The sequence below is a fragment of the Rhinolophus hipposideros genome, assembly GCF_964194185.1.
Source record: "Rhinolophus hipposideros genome assembly, chromosome: 11".
NCBI classification, from domain to species: domain Eukaryota; kingdom Metazoa; phylum Chordata; class Mammalia; order Chiroptera; family Rhinolophidae; genus Rhinolophus; species Rhinolophus hipposideros.
Window position 1 is genome coordinate 58,859,875 of NC_138057.1, and position 13,471 is coordinate 58,873,345.

At 36.8% G+C, this 13,471-nt stretch overlaps 1 pseudogene across 1 annotated transcript; it reads right to left on the bottom strand.

Moving 5' to 3' along the window:
- Positions 1-7,207: 7,207 nt before the first annotated feature.
- Positions 7,208-8,042, bottom strand: LOC308505045 (olfactory receptor 13C7-like; annotated as a pseudogene). The gene has a single exon. The product of its transcript is annotated as an olfactory receptor 13C7-like (transcript).
- Positions 8,043-13,471: the final 5,429 nt, after the last annotated feature.

Consider the following 13,471-nt stretch of genomic DNA (forward strand, 5'->3'; position numbering starts at 1 on the left):
TTTGTAAAGCCAAATAAAGCCCTCCACCAAAAATTTGTTTAGAAAGCTATAGTTATTTGTTCCGTTATCACCTAGGATGTAATATCTTAATGGAGGGTAACTCAGTCTCAATCTGTATTCTCCAGACCTAAAGAAATTGCTTAAATTATTTAAATTGAAAATTTGCTTTTTTTTTTTTTACTATGAGTTAACCTTTCCACCATAATTAGTCATCTGTTTCAATTTTTTTCTTTTTTTAAATTATATTTTTTGTTATTCACATGTATCCATACTTAATATAGAAACTTGGCTATTTCAGAAAAAAATACCATAGTTAATTTTTGGACACATCTTCTTAACCTCTATTGTGCATATGTTTTATTGCTTTAGGTTTTGATTTTGCAAACAATGTTGGACACTAGTTTTTGTTTTTCTTTCACTTAACCTCTACTCAATAAGTTAGATTTTTTAAAGCATTAAAACCAATGAGTGACTTCCTAGAGGAATGTTTACAAGTAAAATATTTTGGCAGCAATCATTTTGAGCTGTCAGAGTACCAAATACACTACCCTCATCTTGGTATAAAGTAACTATTTTCCTAAAATAACTTCCAAATATGAATAAACATTTTGGAAAAGTTAAAAAAGGAGAAATGGTATTTGACCTGATTCATACGGTCCCTAAAACAGCTTCAGTAGAGACTCCAGAATACTGATGGTTGCTCAAAGCCTCTATCATGGTTTTATTAGCAAACTAAGAATAGGTTGATTTTGCCCCTGGAGTAAATCAAATTCCAATCTTAAACAATACTGAATAGGAGTGTATCTTGGCCTATACACCTTTTCATGCTCTCTCTGTAAGCTCGCATGGTTTGGAACAGCATGGGTTGAATAAGAGTCCTCTTTTCCATAGCCAATAGGATTATAAATTTTCTTCTCTGCTAACTAAATGGTCTGACCATTGTTTCCTTAGGGAGCAGCATAACTTGTTGGCAAATGACTATCACAAGGCAAATCCGATATCATCTCCACAGCCATTGTTTGAAAATATTGAGTAGTAACTCATCCATTAGATCAATTAATTTATTTCTCTAGGGATATATTTTGCAGCTGTGGTAGAATATCATGAGGATGCAGAGCTGTTTTTAGAAGGATTCTGTGATTCATTTACTATAAACAGGAGGGTCACTTGCTAACATTCACTCTTTAACTCTTTTTTTCAAATTAAAGACATTAGCTCCACACTTTGGTTCATCACAACTCAGATGCTTTAGCCGACCCAAAATGTCTTCGCAAAACATATTGGCCCTAATTGCAAATCAACAAGGTGAATGACTTTCATATGGACAGCCTATGTGCAATTTGGTTGCTTGTATATCTAAAATCTAAAGAACAAGAAACTGTTTGCAATAAACTACACAGAAGTTTCACCTTCAAGTCTCACCAGGATGTTTAGTTTCACATTGTGTAGCCTCCAAGTACTATTCTACACACAGCTGAAGCACCAATGGTGCTCTCCGAGGTATTGGAAAGAAACGATCTAAGAGGCCTGGCCCCTCTTGTGTGCTCTGTAGAAAAGCGACATCATCATCACCCAGTGACAGGTTCATAAATGCAGATCTCAAAACTCACTTCAGCCCCACTCAATCAGAATCTGTATTTTTCAAAGATTCCTCCAAGTGGTTTATATGTATCCTAAAGTTTGAGAGACATCCCACGAGATCAGTGGCTCTCATCCTTGGTTGTACACTACAATCATCTGGAGAGCATGATTTTAAAAAAAAAAGATGCCTGATTTCCACCATTCAGCCAACTTATATAATGTTTGGATGATAATAAAGTGTAGTGTAAAATTACATGATATTTAAAATCAGGGAAAACAGATTTTGAATAACAGCCCACTCATTTGCTATGATTTTATATAAATTTCTTTCTGGTTTTCATTTTCCTCCGAGAATTACAGTGATAATAAAATAAGCAATGCGTGTAAACACATTGGTAAACTATAAAACTCTAAACAAATGATATTGTTAGCGACTGTCACAAGTGTAAAACCAAATATATAAATCTTCATTGAAAAATACAGCACAGTTTCTCTACCGATTTTTAAAGTGGAGTTTGTGGATCAACTGCATCATAAATAACATGTTTGTTAAAAATGCAAGTCACTCTTCCCTGCCTCAGACCTTGTGCATCACGATCTCAGGAAACAGAATACAGAAGCCTGCGTTTTTAATACATTACCAGTGTAGCTCAGCTGCTCTATGAGTATGAGCTTGAAAAGGAATTCCACACGTTAATCCACTACTCCAGCTAGTCCTCACATATTTGTTTGACCTCCTACCCCAATTACCCCTCACTTTATATAATACCACTCATTTAACTCATATGTTGTTTCTTTTTCAGGATTATTCCAGGTATGAGAAAGGAAAATGGAAAGGACCAATGGGACAACTAAGATTGAGTTCATTCTGATTCATCTTTCTGAGTACCAAGGAATCAACAAATGTTCCTTTTTGTCATGTGCTTAGTGATGTACCTGGTAATCTTCCTGGGGAATAATAGCTCCTTGATCATCTTAACCTTCCTAGAATCCCATCTCCACATACCCATGTACTCCTTCTTTGGTAGCCTCTCTTTCTTGGCTATCTAATACACATCTCTTTTGTCCCCTCTGTGCTGACAAACTTCCTATCAGAAAAGAAATTCTCATTCACAGGTTGTTTTATATAAATGTCTATCTCTTTATGTATGGGGTCCATCCACTAGGTGTGTGTTCCTGTCAGTGGTAGACGGCTTCTTGATAGCCATCAGCAAATCTCTGAAATAGCCCCTCATAAGACACAGTCACCACTGTTATGGGGATTGAGCAGGTGGAAAAGCCTTTTTCTTCCTTCAGCTGAATTGATTCTCAGTACAGCATAGATAATGCAAATCTGGGAAACAGAAACTAACAGTAATGGACCAAATGAAAATATTACACTGCCTAACATTATTACACACTCATTCAAGACAATATCTGTGCAGGCCAGCTTTACTAAGGTAAATATTTCACAAAAAACTATTAATGATATTTCTTCAATAAAAGAACACTGGTAATATGAGTCTATTTTGTGACAGTACATTGAGAAAGCTTAATCTCTGCAATAGATGCCCATATAAAGGGGAAAGCCGCAGCACGGTGGCTCTCTTCTAAGAATAAGTGCTAGAACCAAGCAGGACTTGAGGGACAGAATTATGTGGGCATAGAAGGAAGCCTTAATTCTGAATTCACAGAATCTCTCCATTGGGTACATCTTATTAGTCTTTCCATCTATATTTATGCTTGGTTAAAATAGATCCCCACTGCCCTTATTAAATAAACACGTAAGCCTTGTTCTGACTCCTGTCATCCTTCCAACATGCCTCACAAATCAAGTCCATGTCTTCCTTTGAAAATGTTCTGTTGTATTCTTCCCTAGGGACATCTGTCCCCACTTTCTACTTGGAGAAATATTACGTACCCTTCAAACCCAAGTAGAAATGTTTATGATCTACTCCTGAAAAATGATTTTCTGTGATTTTACTGCTTTTAGTTTTATAATAGATTGTATCACAATGTATAATTGTTTTCTTCCAGTTTACCCCATTTCTGCCAGTGGATGGAATAGTACTCAAGAGCAAGATGCAACGCCTATTTGTCTTTACTGATCCATTTTAGCAAAACACATTGATTTTTCCATACCTGGGGGTTTGGGTCTTGGAGTGAAAAAATATGTCGGGAACATCACTTTTAAATGTTTTTCTTCTTCTGAAAAATATCATAAATTCTTCCAACTAGCACATAAAATCAAAATATATACCTGGCAGCACAAAGTAACTTTTTCTATTTAGTAGGAGCAAGTCTCACTTTCTCAGCAGAAGCATTTGTGTCTGTGACTTTATTTTCATGTATTTTGTCTTTTCATTCACCTGAGCATGATAAATGCATAGCTTCACCCGTATATTCTACATTCAGTTCAATCAGACAATTTCCAATAAATCAATCAACTAAACAATAAGCATTGCATTTATTGGACTCCTACAATGGACCTAAAAGCACTCACAGGAACTATGGAATAACACTAGCCTATAGAGGGACACAGAAGACATAAAGGATTGAGTCCTTGCTATCAAGAAACTAATGAATAGAAGTATAAGTTAATGTGGCCCATGTTTCTAGTACTCTAATGTTTTCAAACATTTTCCCATGGAAGGATTGCACTGGCTAGCCACCTCACATTGACCAGGTTGGGTTTTAATAATTATGAAACTGAATGTCAGAGGATGGGTGAATTCGGTGACTGTCTAAGGCATACCATTTGACTCCAAGTCTCTTTACAATGTTCTTTACATTGTCATACATGAATACATTTGTAAGCACGAATGAATATATGTAAAGCAATGTGAATACTGAACAGTTGAGGGGAAAATACTGTACAGTGCAGGGATTAGTCATGAAAACATACACGAAGCACCTTGTAAAATTTAAACCCAACTTTAGAAAGAAGGAACAGAAACATGAGGAAAGAATGACGGCAGAAGCTGGCATCCAGGAATCAAATTGGCTTCTGCACCACATGAAGTATTTAAACAATACTATCCTCCAACAACATAGAAGAAAATAGACTTTGATGCATGATTAGAGGCATTTATTCTCTCCGACTTAGGTGCTGGAAAGATCTTCCACTCATGAAAAAGGACTAGAAGCCCTAGGAAAGATGCAGAGGTGAATATATATAGTCAGTATCCATATATCAGAGCCAATTCTGGTAAAGCCTAGATTTCCTAAACCTGTGGAATGTTCCCATTGATGTTATTTTCTTTTTTTTTCTCTGTTTCTTCTATTAGTTAATGTAAAACTTTAAACCAAAGGATCATGAATGTTATTTGAGAAACTTTATTCCACAACCAGTCAGGAAGGGAATAGACACTCCAAGGAGCTGGGTAGGTCTCGGTACTCTGAAGCTTACAGGAAGGAAGAGAAGATAGGGCTATTGTCTGGCCAAGGAAGGTAAAACAGTCCTGGGAATTTATCAGCAGGAAATACACTGCTTTATCCTCCCCAGTGCCAAAGTGATCTTTCTAAAACTAATCCAAAAGCATCAGTCTCTTTCTTGTAACTCTTACTGGATTCTATTGCCTACCTTAGTGTTTTAAAATTCTTCCTAGAATCAGACTATTTTTTTTTCCAAATAAAATATTATGTGGAACCCTGCAGCATATAAAACAGATAAAAGCAGAGCCAGATAGAGGGTTAGGGGTATCAAAGATCTGACTTCGAATGTGCTCATTTGTGTGGTAGCCCTGACGTACCCCCCTGAGAATAGAGGGTGACGACCTCAAACCTATAGAGATTGGCTGCTTATCTTAGCATCTGAAACCCTCACAATATGGCTCCAAGCTGCCTTTCCAATCTTCTCCCTTGTCCCTACATCAACAACACAACCCAAATTCAACCAACTAAATGGGTAGTGCATTCACAGTCATCGTGCAACACACATGCTGTATTCTCTGTATGAAAATTTCTTCTGTACAAGAATTTTTTCTGCACCACTGAGAGAATTGTTTTCCCCGGTTCAGCAAAGCAGAAATGGCCCTTTCCATTCCTAGGATTCCCTCTTCCAGGAGAAACTTACATATTCCCCTGTAACAGCACTTAACACACTGTGTTGTATTGTGACCCACTAAGTTAACCAATGTCATGCCCAGTCTCAGCATGGTGTGGCTGCAAAGAAAATGGAATCCATCAGCAAGTGTCTGAAAGAATACTGTACATCTTTACTAAAATTTCCAAAAGACAGCGAGGAAGTATCCAGAACACCAGCATCATATCTTCCCAGTTAGCCAGTTTTTTCCTTTCCTCTATATTTGAAGTATCTATTTCGGTATCTCCCAAATCTATCTTCAAAATCTCTAAAATGCACTGCTTTCTCCCTCATTGCATTATCCCCTCTTTCTCACTGTCTTTTTTTATTTCTTTCTTAGAGACGGTCCAAGCCCTTTCACATGATGCTTAGTTTATGCCATTAGTTTGTCCCATTTGAATGACTCTGTTTAGCCCAATAAAGACCCAACACACTATGAATGCAAATCAAAAATCCAGCTTAGAAAATAGGGAGAGGAAAAAGCTGTAAATATTGTTTAATATTTTTGCCCCCCAATTTATGGGTCAGTTTGTATTCCACAAGACTGTGTGGTCTTTGATCATGTTTTGGTTTTTGCCTCCGTGTTGTTTAGTTTTTTGATGTATCACCAATAGTTATCACAATGCCTGATATAAAACAGGTTGTCAGTAAATACTGCTTGATTGCATACTTGAAATAAGGAAAAAATGATTGAATGAATGAATGGAAAGCTCATATTCTAAGGAAATTCATGCAACTGCAAAAATACCTAATTTGTGACACTCTACACCCATTATCCTCATGTTCTCAGAAAACTGTGCAAGCAAGTTCTTTAAAAACTAAGTCATGTGTTTTTTTGAGTCATTTAAGAGTAAAAAATGGTTTTCACTCAAAAGTACCAGTGCTTTTCCATTGAAACCCTAGATCAAATTTCCCCATCAGCTGAGGTGTGTGCACAAATTCTTATGTTGCCTCAGCTACCTCTGCACAGAAGCCTGCTTGCCAGTTTGCAGCCAAAAGGAAATCAGCCCTAGGAAAAATAGCTTCATTTTTCTACACGTGTCTCTCTGAAATATACACAGGCCAGGTGCCTAACCCCCTAAATTGCTCACCCTTTCCTTCTAAAGGATCAAAGACTAATCTGTTATGAATTATTTAATGTTGAGTTCATACAGCACTCTGACCTTAGCAAGGCAATTTCTATTTTATCTTCCTAAAAAAAGATAGGAGACTATAAAACTGATGCACATGGAGGATAAAAGGTTAAGCTAGTAAAATGGTAGTTCCTTTTACATAAGATTATAGAACTCATCATTCCTGAGTTAAACTAAATTCTGCTATCCATGAGAAGGGGGGTGGTTTGGATGAGAATCCTTTTACCCATAAATTCCTATCCCTTTTCTCCTTAATCCAGTCATGAAGAGAAAAGGTAGGTCCTCGATTTATCTCACACTTAAGTACCAGGCACAGAAAAATGACTTTCAGGAATTAATGGTACCACCAATCCTCATATTTATTTTGGAACCTCCAGGTAAGAACTAGTTCTGTGTTCATAGCAAATGAATTTTTTTAAAAAAATAGCATTCATATTCTCTCTGAGGAGCATTTCCGATACAGTATAATTTTCACAACTGCCTTCAAATCTTTGTTCCTCAAACTATGATGATGAGAGGATTAAGCATAGGGGTCATGACCCCATAGAAGAGAGAGATGATTTTGTCTGTGACTTGTACTTTGCCTGCACCAGAAGAGTCTTCAGCCTTGGGTTTTACGTATATGAACAGGATGGTTCCACAGAATATAACCACTGGTAGGTGGGCGGAGCAGGTGGAAAAGACTTGGCACCTTCCCTCTGCCAAAGGAAATCTCAAGATGGTGGAATAATGAAAACAGAGGAAACAAGATTGCAAAGAAAAATCATATTAGCAAAAACCATGCTGATAACATTTATGGAGCTATCAGCAAGGCTAATGTTAAGACAGACAAGATTTCACAAGTAAAATGTCTACTGACATTATGCCCACAGAAAGGAAGCTGCATTGCAAGAGAGGTTTGCGACACAGAATTGACACTCCCTGCAATCCAGGAGCCGTGGGCACATATGAAGCCTTGCCCAGAATGATGGGGAATCTTGAGGTTACAAGTGGCCACACAGCGGTCTAATGCCAACATGCTTAGAAGGACACACTCTGTGGCTCCCATAGCAAAGGAGAGAGATGTTTGCACTCCACATCCAGAGAAGAAAATGGATTTCTTTGAAGTTAAGAGCTGCTGAGAAATAGGGGACTAGAAGAACTGGTGCAGCAAATGTCCAAGAATGATAAGTTACTGAGGAGAAAGTACATGGGGTGTGCTGGTGGGAGTCACAGACGCTTACAATAATGATGACTCCATTCCCCAGCAGGATCACCAAGCACATTCATAGGCCCAGCACACAGCAAATGGCCTCAAGCTCTAGGTGGCCAGAAGGCCCGGTAGGACAAATTCTGTCCCAGAAAACTGATTGCTATTCCCATGTTAATGTTTTCTTTCACCACAAGGAATTCTGCAACAGCTAGAATGTATGTGGATCTGTTGAAGCAGTGTTTGCAAGAGTTATCTGCATCCTGTGAATAATAGTCAGGGATGTAAAGTAAATCATAGGGAATATAGTCAATGGTACAGTAATAGCTATGTATGGTGTCAGAGGGGTAGTAGACTTGGTGGAGTAATCACTCTGTGAGGGGTGCAAATGTCTAATCATCATGTTGTTTTATACATGAGATTAATAAAGGAAGGAAGGAAGGAAGGAAGGAAGGAAGGAAGGAAGGAAGGAAGGAAGGAAGGAAGGAAGGAAGGAAAGAAGAAAACTATGAAAAGGGGAAAAAAAGAGTTATCTGCATCCTTAAGTGGCTTCCCTTACGAGGAAAATAGACCTGTAACTAGATACACAGGTGTAGCCTAAGAACATGTTACAACCCTCTAAGCTAAAATCAGACTTTTAGATCCCATGAAGGAGGCTTTAGACTCGAAAAACAAGTCCTTATTTAAAAAAAAAAGATTTACAACACATAACAACTTGGTTAGAATTGAGTATCTCACATTATAAATTTGAAATTATTTTGAAGGCAATGTCACCATAACACTTTAACCAAACAAATCCCAAATTTGTAAAATATTATTGGCCACCAGGGGTTTGATTACATACCAATTATTTTCTCCACAATATGTTAGCCTTAACAATAATCACTGTTCTCAAGTTACTAAAATAAAATGATAGATGTAAATCCTGCTTCAATGATAATTTAACCTCAGTTTTAGAAGACTTTTGTGGCTAGAAGAACAAATTGAAAAGATACATTTTTACAAAAAAGGATTTTTGGTTACTGCTAATTTGGGGAACAATGTATACCTACAATACCCTGAGAATATTAACTACAGGCATTAACAATGCTCGTGAAAGAAAAAAGAAAACGTTTTTAGATAAAATTATTACTCTTTGTCTTTTTTAATACAAACTGGGACATCTAGGTAACTATCCTGTCTGATACACATAATGAAAGACAAGTTGATCTCAGAAAAACTCTGGTGTTCATGTCTCAATCTAGTGTCAAACCATAAATAAATGTTATAAACTAAGAAATTTACATGACAGGGGATTTACTTTTACTTCCAAGTATGATAAAATACATACTATCTTCTCCTTGCACAGAAATCAGCTTCTGCTCTAACAACTGCTCTGCTGCTCTTTCTCTGACTGCATATTCAGAATACCCACAACAAAGAAGGGTAAGTCACTCCAAATATTCTTAAGCATTAGCAGTATGTTATCATTATTTGTATCCCCACTTCACTGGAATATAGAGTATTTCTATGTTAAAATGCCAGAAACAAAGAAGTCCTATTTTTTTTTTATGAGTTTGCTTATCTCATAAATTCCATCTCAATAAATTCAATAAGACAACTAAAAGAAGAACAATCTGCTTCTCAGTTGTCATTAATATCAAGTAGCTGTCATTGCTATTGTTAAAAACAATTAACCATTGGCAAAATAGAACTGATTTCCAGTAAAGATGAAAGTTGGGACCCTTCACAGTCATTTCACTATGAGAGTTTCCTTTAAAGAACCAGCCAGTAAAGTAACAAAGCAACTTCAAGTCTTTGCTGCTTTGAGGATGTTTCCAATCCCAAAAGCAATTCAAAGTTCGCAATGTGGACTGGATAGAATTTAGAAATGTTCTAGTACTTTTGGGATGACGTCCCTTAGCAGCATTTAAAACCAAGTTGCTAATACAATTTAACCGAAGTGTAACTCACAAAACAGAAACAATCCTTCTGACTTTACACCCTCTGGGAAGAGAATATTTAAAACTGCTATCAGGTAAAATGGCCAAGTGTTGGAAATGGGAATTGACTATACCTGACAGAGAGACACGATATTAATAGTAACCAGTGATACTTAGGTCAAAACGATACTTTGTTCTTAATAAATTATGTGCTAATCACCTTTATTTTGACCTCTATATCCAGTCTCAGAGTGCATAAACTTCACACTGGTATCCCTAGCCTCTGTAAAAATCCAGAATCACATGCACAGTCACTATAAGTTTGCTCACTCATGCACTCCATTCAAATACATACACAATACCTCAAACTCACCCTGCCTGTCCTTCAGTCACACCCACACTGGCATGACACGATACAGGGTGACCGCATCAAAAATGTCCATGATGTGAGCAACCCACACTTTACTTACAAACAAGAAAGGAAGTTCCGACTTGAAGTGGATAATTATTATGACACTTGTCATGACTATCTTCTGAATCAATATCAAAACTTGAAGAAGTCAATCATTTTACATGGGCATTCCAGCATGCAAACAGTGAAATCATCATGTGTAGTGTTAAAAATAATGGAAGCAGATTTGATAACAGCATTCTTTTTTGTCAGTGGACATTTTTAAAAAGTTGTTGAGCAACAGATGCAACATAGTCTTGAACAATGGGGAGACCACATATGCCATGAAAGATGGTACTATTAGGTTGGTGCACAAGTAACTGCAGTTTAAAAGGTTAAAAGTAATTGCAAAAACCGAAATTACTTGTGCACCAACCTAATATATGCCTCAACAAATCAAATTTGAAGAGCAGTCTCCGAGGTGTTCACTGTGTGCAAGTACTTTTTCAGCATACTGGCTCATAATGGAAATGTTGAACATGTATTCTCATTAATGAATGTTCCGTGGACAAATAAATTAAATAGTTTTGATGTGACCACAGTAAAAGTTACATTGCAATGCAAATGGAAGATAGACTGTCACTGCAAGGAGTTTCATAAGCAAATTACGTAAAACAAGATCAGTTATGTAAAGCTTAAAGATAGGTCTCGGTAAGAGGGCTATTTCTTTCTTCCAAACTTTTAAATCTAATTAGTCATTCAAGAAACAACTTCTTATGAAAGTAATATATAAGTAATATAGTCCTAATTCTGGAGAGAGCAAAGGAGCATAATCTTCTGACTTCTTCCCCAAACATGAAAATGCCATAGAAATAAGACTTAACATATAACAATCTGAAGAATAGAATCAAACCGGAAGAAATTCAAAGAAACAGAAAGCAGCCACTGAGGAGAAATGGATTGAGGGAGTAGTTTTGAGTGTAATTCTTTCTTCTCTACTGCATTGCCATGGGGAAATTACATGTGACCTCATCTAACTCTTACAAACTAAGGTAGATGAGATAATATGACAGTGGTCCAGAACTAAGAAAAGGTTAAGCGTGAACATCTCACTACAAGGGCACAACTCTCTACAAAGCAGCCTACCACGAGAGTGTCTACCTTCTGCCTTCTCTCACTACAAAAACTGGGATATTTTTATCAATGAAGAAAAGGACTTAGAAAAGAATGGTATCTGGAAAGAGGTGAAGGAAAGTACCCTTACAGTCAAGGTTTCCAAGTGAGGAAACACATTTGCTCATACCCAAAGTGTAGTACAATGGGTTCTCTGCCTTGGGGAGCCCCAAACCTTGAACTTACCAGAAGTAGCACAAGTCAGGGCCTGGACTTTTGCCTCTCCTTCATAAGGTACACATTACTGACCAAAGTACCTTAGGGGAAAATAAATTCTAAAGAGAAGAATAATGTGACAACCATTATAAAAGAAACACAATAAAATGAACAACCTGAGATCATCTGAGGCAGAATTCACTAGATAAAGAGAACAAACATTTTGAATGAGTAAAAAAATATCTTTACTGAGATACGAAACAGTATCAGTGGCATAAAGCAAAAATAAGCAATTACAAAAAAAAAAAAAGAATCACATGGTAATACTGGGTATGAACATAGAATAGCTGAAATAAGCAACTCAGTAAATGGAATACACGAGATCAGACAATTAAGTTTGTGAACTCATCCTAGAAAAAGTGCTACATGCCTCATTGCTGAATATCACTATGGTCACCTTCGAAGTACTCCCCTTGGGAAGCTCTACACTGACACCAGCACCTAGTCCACCCTTCAAAGCAATTTTAGAACTCTTTTACTGGAATGGCCATCAGAGCTGTCGTCGTATTACATTTGGTGTCCTGAATGTCATCAAAATGTCTTCCTTTCATGTTCTGTTTATCTTCGGGTAAAGAAAGAAGTGATTGGGGGCCAGATCAGGTGAGTAGGGAAGGTGTTCCAATACAGTTATTTGTTTACTGGCTAAAAACTCCCTCACAGACAGTGCCGGGAGCTGGTGCTTTGTCGTGATGCAAGAGCCATGTTGGCAAAAGTTCAGGTCGTCTAACTTTTTCACGCAGCCTTTTCAGCACTGCCAAATAGTAAACTTGGTTAACTGTTTGTCCAGTTGGTACAAATTCCTAATGAATGATCCCTTTGATATCAAAAAAGGTTAGCAACATTGTTGCAACAAGTTCACAAACTTAATTGTCACACCTTCGTATATGGCAATGGAAAGAGATTTGACTTTGGGTGGTAAACACACACCACATATACAGATAATAAAGAACTGTACGCTTGAAATCTACATCATTTTATTAACCAATGTCACCCCAATAAATTTAATTTAAAAAGTCAACATGGAAAAAAAAGTAATGGAAAACAATGACAAATTCAGTCTCCTTAAAATTAAAACTTCTATATGACAAAAAAAATTAACAAAGTTTAAGTATTAGACATAAATGGGAGAATTTATCTGTAGTACACAAAAACAAAAAAGGATTAGAGTCCAGAATTTTCTAAAAAATGCACACAATGTGATAAAAAAAATAGTAAATTCTACAACATAAAGGAAACACAATACCAATAAAAATAGCAAAAGATAATCAAATCACAAGTAATCAGAAAGTAAATAAATAAATAAATACATACATACATACATACATACATACATAGACACTGCATACCCCCAAAAAAGTCAAATACCAAATTGTGACAATAGGAGAAACATAAAATCTAATTAATTGTCACTGGGAATATGAATTAACATTTTAAAGAGCAAATTAACAAGATGAGGCGAAGTCGAACCTGTAATTCCATGCACAGGTATGTACTCAAGAAAGGATAAAGAAAAAGCTAGTCTATGCCACCATCTAGTGGTCTCAGAATAGAAAACGTGGTTCCTTCAGCAGGAACCAGAATACAATAGAAAAAGTACCTACACAGGAATGCACCAACCACTTATAAATATGTAGAGTTTATATGTGCAGTAACTGCCCTCACTATCCTATTGTACCAGCATTTGGCTCCTCCTATCCTGCTTCCTTCTGCAAATTGGCATGAACCTAATCTTGTGACAAAATCAACTGCAAACATCTTTAGGCAGAGTGTGTTCTATGTCTACTCCCTATAATTTTCAACACC